Here is a 7,379-nt window from a genome sequence, read left to right as displayed (position 1 = left end):
CACAATGAGGTATCACCTCGCCCCTGTCAGAATGGCTAAAATCCAAAACGCAGAGCTTATCAAATTCTGGTGAGGATGTAGACAAAGGGGAATACTTATACACTGTTGGTAGAAATGTAAATTTATGCAGTCACTGTGGAAAGCAGTATGGAGATTTCTTAAAAAAACTAGAAATAGACTTGCCATATGATCCAGCAATTCCACAGCTGGGTATAATCCAAAAGGCTTGAACACAATGGATCAAAGAGATACCTGTACCACCATATTTACAGCAGTACTATTCACAGTAGCCGAAATTTGGAACCAACCAAAGTATCCATCTTAAGATGAATGGGTAGAGAAAATGTGGTATATATACACAATGTAATATTACTTAGCTATAAAAAAATGAAATTCTATCATTTGCAGCAAAATGGATGATACTGGAGAACATAATGTTGAGTGAAGTAAGACAGACCTAGAAAGACAATACCACACATTCTCCCTTACACGTGGGAGCTAAAATTTAAAAAACAACCAAAAAGAGAAAAAACATATCAGTATTGCTGCAAAAACTGTTTTGTAAAACTTTATTTTATATCACTCTCAGACAAATGGTTAAGAATGCTATACTGCAATAGTTTTAATGACTTGTGTTTACTTTAAATTTACTGGATATAGGTCAGATGGTCATTTTTCCATTCAATTATTGTTTATAGCCATTTTCTATATTATCACTAAACTAGAGTCTTTTACTTTGTATTGGTTAAACTTCTTATTTGGTGAACTATTAAGCCTTTTTATTGTAATACAATTTTAAAATGCTATCTCTAAAGCTAAAATAAAAAGATATAAAGAAGGGGAGAAGAAAAGAAAGTGGGAGGAAGGAAAAGAATATTATTATGTCCTTGGAACTTAATTTTTTTTTAAAAAAATTAAAAGTTAAAAAAGAATGATAATAAAATCATAGCTGCTAGGTTTTCATTACATAGTTTAAAAATTTCTGAATTTGCTACAAATTTTTAAATGCTACTCATATTTATAGTAGTATGTAAATTCTAAATTATAGAGCAAAATACAAAAATTTTTAGATTGTGGATTATTTGCATTAGTCTTGAAGTTTTAAAAATTTTGGATATCTTTTCCCTGAATCAATTTAAAGTCATGACTTTGAAAATTGCATAGTCCCTTAGAGAAAGAATACGTAAATTGCCTCACTGAGCCCTGAGAAGACTCTTTAGAGAATTTCCTGGACCCTCATTATGGGACCCTGTTTCTAGCTGGCTTCAGTGGCAAAAGAAATGTGTAACATGCTCAAACTAAACTGCTCAATATTCATTCCTTTACTTTTGAACTAGCAGAACCAAAACATACTCCCTTTGGAAACATATTTGACTGTATTGGATAGAAAGTTTTTAAAAAATGTAGAAATCACTTCTTGTTAATCAATCTTTTCCAGATAATATATCCTTTGGCAATTATGACTTCCCTATGAGAACTACCCTTCTTAACTGTCTCATGCAAAATTTTATAGAATAGCCTGCAAAGAAAAGATTAAAGCAAAATGATCTTCTATATGTTTCAACTTCAAAGGTAAGTTAATGTTGCATTTAACAGATTAATTGCTGAACACATACTAACAACACAAGTCCAGGGAGAAGTCAGTCTTTTGATCTGAGTTGAAATAAATAATGTTTTTTGAGAATGAGCTGTTTCTTACTAGAGAGAGTGTATAGGGTATAGGCATAGACATTTTTGAGATAATTATTTTAGATACAGTTAGAAAATTAAGGAAAACTGTGACCAAAAAAAGTAGTTAGATATCCAAAATAATTTAATTGAGCAGCCAAAACAATAGGATGTTTAAGTGTATAATTTCTAAGTGGGAATAAACATTTTGGTCAGAATATAGTTTTCTGGTCTTTTTTTAAAAAGGTTTATTTATTTTATTTGAAATGCAGAGTTACAGAGAGAGAGAGAGAGAGAGAGAGGGAGAGACAGAGTGCGAGATCTTCCATCCTCTGGTTCACCCCCATCATGGCCGTATGGCTGGAACCAGGGCAGACCAAAACCAGGAGCCAGGATCTTCTTCTGGGTCTCCACATACATGTAGGAGCCCAAGTACTAGGGCCATCTTCTGCTGCTTTCCCCGGCACATTAGTAGGGACCTGCATTAGAAGTGGAGCAGCCACTTCTAATTGGCACCCAAGTGGGATGCTGATATCACGGGCAACAGCTTAACCTGCTATGCCACAGTGCCAGCTCCTGGTGGTACTTATACATCTAACAATTTGCTTTCTCTTTGGTTCAATAAGTTTGCTGCACAATAGGCAGTGGATCTGCCCTCTTGTTTTAGAATGTAAATCAGGCTGTTGTCACCAACGTTTTGATTCTGTAGCAGTTTACTTCATAGAACCAATTCAGTTCTGTGTTGCGCAGTTTATCAAATGTACATCCAGCACTAATCAAATGATCAAGACAGTATTCTAGCTTTGTGTCCTGAAACCTCTCATTGAGTGTGCTGTTTGGAATTTGTTAGTACTTGTTCTTGAAAACCTCTTTGAACTGAGGGAAAATGCATATGTCTTGGAGCAAGGAATCTTTAGTCAGCAGGAAAAATTTTTATTAATAGTTATATTTACATAAATATTGAATATTGTGGGGATTGTTTTGAATATTTTTAATTTTTTGATTGCTAGTACATTCCTATGGTGACTTAAGATGTAATTTAGATTTAGTTGAATGAACTTAAATTATCTGTATTCAATAATGTGAATGTATTGAATTCCTTGTTTTAAACTGCAGAGAACTTTTGTTATAATGATGTGGTGCTATTCAACCAAGTGAGTAGATTTGGTATAAAGTGCATCTATCTCATATCATGGATGTGATGGTAAATGTGGGTTGTATAGGAAAAGAAGGGATAAGAGACCCATTGAATGTGAAGGAGATCAAAATAGTGCTTACCATTGTGACATGCTTTACATGTGTTACCTTATTTATTCCCTAAAGAAATGCATAGGAGGCTATTAACATCTCCATGTTTTAGGTGAGAATGTTGAGGCTCAGAGAAGTAAATTTTCCATGGTCACATAGCTGGTAAATGGCCAAGATAATATTTAAACACATGTTCTTTCTCTTAGGCAAGTTGGCTTGTTGCATTTTGGCAGTGGTTAGAAGAATGAGTCTCATGGTGAGATTACTTCTTGGCCATCTTTTCCAAGGGAATTAGTTGGCTTTATTTATAAGATAGAATTAAAATGGTGAACCTGGGATTCAGAGCAAAAAGAAGTGTGCATCTTTAGGATAATTGTAATGCCCAGATAAGTGGATCCCCAAGAAGCTATCAGCGACCCGATCACACTGAAATGCAAAAGCAAGGTTTATTTTAAAAGTACAAGCCGCAGCAGGGACCTCATCTGACCAGCCAGTGCAGCAGAGATAGAGGAAGGCCCAGGTCTTTGTTAGGGGACACTTTTAAAGGGAAGATACATCAGCAAGGGCTTAGGGTATGGGGCCTTTTGTGATTGGACAGGGCAGTTCCGGGTTGCTCTTAGTCGGAGGGGTGGGGGTCTCCGTTTGGCTTGGGTTCAGGGAGTTACCTCATTTGGTAATCTCTACTGAGCTGCCCTTACTCTGCCTGTCAAAAAAAATTAAAAAAAAAAAAAAAAGAAAAGAAAATGTATCAGTAGCTTCTAGGTTTTATGAGTAGGCGGAAGAGGTGATTAAAAAGGGGTAGTATAACGGGTGGGCATTGTGGTCTAGCAGGTTAAGGTGCTTTCTGTTATGCGGTCATCCCATATGGACTCTAGTCTGTGTCCCAGCTGCTCCACTTACAATCAAACTCCCTGCTAATGAGCCTGGAAAGCAGCAGAAGGAGGCCCAACTACTTGGGCTCCTGCATTCATATGGGAGACCCAGATGAAGTTCCTGGCTCCTGGGTTCAGCATGGCCTAGTCCTGGCCATTGCAGCTATTTCAGCAGATAGATCTCTGTCTCTGCTTTTCTTTCTGGAACTCTGTCTTTCAAATCAATAAATAAATCTTTTTTTTTAAAAAAAGGGGGTTAGCATGATGGAGCTTTGGGGATGCTGCAAGAGTTCTGTGATCTGGTTATGGTACTGGTTACATCAGTCTATACATGTTTAAAAATTCAATAGCCTTGAACACTAAAAGGTAAAAAATGTCAAATTATTGTATAATATTAATTGCCTCATAATTAAAAACAAAATAAATAATGTCTCTCTTGCCAACAAAAGACATTTATGCTTTAATAAAATGAGTTTTGGTTATTGGCTTTACATGAATTAGAACTGAGTTTTGAACAACCAAGCTGTTGACAAACATTAGTTGGTTGAATTTCTCATCATTCTTCTTTCAGAGTGACCCATTTTGCTGTTTTAATACTTAATTGGTTATTGTTGAGTTCTCTTGACCTAGGAGCCTGGCTGCCTTTTAAGTAACTTACTACATTTCTGATGAAATGCTTTCTAAGTATGGGCCATAGGAATGGAGATTTGAGTTTGAGCTTAGGCCTTGCTACATATTAGTTATGTGTCTTTAGGCTTAACTCTTTTAATTTAGGTTTCCTTATCTTTTAAGATATTAGTATTGTGTGGTTTAATTGATAGAATGCTTGAGAGAAGCTCACAAAATCCTGGCCCTGAATGAGTGATCAACACAGTAGCCTCTTCTGCATAGTCCTCTTCTATTCATTTCTTTTATTCCTTTCTCTTTTCTTCACTATTCCTCTTAAATTCTTTTATTCTTACTTCTGTTTGAAATTTTTGCATTTGTACATTGCTATCCTTGGGTTATTATGGTAAAAAAATTACCAGTATTTTAAAAATGCTTTGAATTCTTACAGATAAAAGAGAGAAAATGGAATTAGAAAACCAAACCAAATTGTAATTTTTTCTGAAGGGACTTTCTGGTTATCCAAGGCTTGAGCTTCTCTTTTTTGTGCTAATCTTCATATTGTACATGGTCATCCTTCTAGGCATTGGTACCCACATTTTGATTAGCATGTTTAACTCTTACCTTCACTCCTATGTATTTCTTCCTGGGGAACCTCTCCTTCTTGGATACTTGCTACACCATCACCTCCATTCCGCCTATACTGGTCAGCTTCCTGTCAGAGAGAAAGACCACTTCCTTCTTTGGGTGTGCAGTACAGATGTTCCTTGGCTTGGCCATGAGGACAACAGAGTGTGTACTCCTGGGCATGATGGCCTATGAATGCAAAGTGGCTATCTGCAACCCTCTGAGATAGATACTCCATCATCATGAGCAAGAATTCCTTTGTTCCCATGGCAGCTGAGTCCTGGTTTGCAGATACTGTCAACTCTGCAGTGCAAACTATATTTGTTGTACAGTTACCTTTCTGTAGGAATGATGTTATCAATCATTTCTCCTGTGAAATTCTGGCTGTCACGAAGCTAGCTTGTGCTGACAACTCAAGCAAGGAGTTCATCATGCTTGTGGCCACAACACTGCTCGTATTGGTGCCACTAGTTTTGATTGTCATCTCTTACTCATTAATCATTTCCAGCATTCTCAACATCTGCTTTTCTGAGGGGAGAAGCAAATCTTTCTCTACCAGCTCAGCCCACCTGACTGTGGTAATTATATTCTATGGTACCATTCTCTTCATGTACATGAAACCCAAGTTTAAAGAGACACTTAGTTCACATGTTAATGACAAACTTATATCCATGTTCTGTGAAATGTTGACTCCCACGATGAATCCTTTAATCTACAGCCTCAGAAACAAGGATGTGCAGAAGGCAGTAAAATGTCTACTGAACAGAAGCTTCTTTAGCAGTTGAATGAAAAATATACTAGATTGTAAACAAATTGGACATTGTTTTAAACGAGAATTATATTGGAATTTTGATTAGTTTTATAGTTTCCTTTGGCCTTTTATATATTATATAAGATTTTTATAAGGAATAATTACAAATAAGAATTATCACAGAATCATAAAGAATTTTCAAGATATAAGCAGTAGGATGAGGAAAAATGAAGTCACCTTGTATTCTGTCATTGAAGATGTCCATGTTTGAGCATATGAACAGTATTTTCATAGTCTGTACTTTCTGTGGAATTAGATTAGGTGGTACATGATTTTTATTTTCACCTTTTTACATACATAGATCTATTTCATGGTCAATATTTTATTTACTCTTAAAAATAAGTATCTGTTGTACAAAACATACTATAAAATATTTGTGTTTTCTATTGGAAAGCCTTTTTTATGATAATCTCCAAATCTTCTTAGGTCATTAAATACTGTACTTTCTAGAATTTAATCTTTTTTTCCTGTGGAGTTCTGGGATTGCTAAATATTGAAATTTTTGGGAAATAAACAAATAGGACCTTGGGTTGATGAATTCAGAGGATGTTGGGCGTAAAATAATTTATACAGGCAAATAAGAGTGAAACATTTTTTGGAATTTTGGGTTTTATATGCATTCATTTTATCTTTCCAAGTTAACATTTTGATTTTAGTGAGAGCAATATAAAATAGTAATTAATTAATGTTCCATTATATTTAGCTTCCATCACAGTTTTTTGTAGATTAAATCTAATATAACAGCTGAAACCATTGATGTGTCAGATTCACACTCTAATATAAAAGGATATAAGAAACTATTAGTTCTAAGTCACCAGCTCATAAGAAATTCCAGGTAGGTGGGAAACCCCTTGGAGTCAAGCATTTGATGTTTGACCCACAGATCATCTTGGAATGTCAGATTCTAATTTTGTTTTTCTTTATAACTTAAGTTCAGTCGCCTCCATAAGCTCTGGTATGACTGGTATGTATCAGTCTTGTTGGATTTGTAAATGTTTCATAGAAAATTAACTAAAGCAAGTAGGAATTTTAAAGGGCAGATTTCTCCTCAGAGATGAAGAAGGGAGTGTTTTTCTCACATGGGATTATAGGATCACAGTCTCAAGGAAAGAAAGGAATGTCATATGCCTTGATATGCTCATGTCCAGATTTGCTAACAAAATACACTGTCATATTGATATACATTATTTTATTTTATTTTTAAAGATTTTATTTATTTACTTGGAAGTCAGAGAGAGGAGACACAGAGACAGAAAGGTCTTCAATCCTCTGGTTTACTTCCCAATTGGCCACAAAGGCCAGAGCTGTGCCGTTCTGAAGCCAGGAGCCAGGAGCTTCTTCCAGGTCTCCCACACTGGTGATGGGGCCCAAGGACTTGGACAATCTTCCACTGTCCTCTCAGGCCATATCAGAGAGCTGGATTAGAAGTAGAGAAGCCAGGACTCAAACCAGTGCTCATATGGGATGCTGGCACTGCAGGCAGTGGCTTCACCAGCTATGCCACAGGACTGGCCTTGATATGATTTTAATACTTGATCCCCAAGAAA

General features: G+C 35.9%; 1 pseudogene; it reads left to right on the top strand.

Moving 5' to 3' along the window:
- Positions 1 to 4,859: 4,859 nt before the first annotated feature.
- On the top strand, positions 4,860 to 5,806 carry LOC149128842 (olfactory receptor 13C9-like; annotated as a pseudogene).
- Positions 5,807 to 7,379: the final 1,573 nt, after the last annotated feature.

This window comes from Oryctolagus cuniculus, chromosome 1 (assembly GCF_051225735.1).
Source record: "Oryctolagus cuniculus isolate XC-2025 breed Fujian yellow rabbit chromosome 1, ASM5122573v1, whole genome shotgun sequence".
Taxonomy (NCBI): domain Eukaryota; kingdom Metazoa; phylum Chordata; class Mammalia; order Lagomorpha; family Leporidae; genus Oryctolagus; species Oryctolagus cuniculus.
Note: the sequence above shows the minus strand (reverse complement) of the source record. Positions and strands in the feature narration are given on the sequence as shown.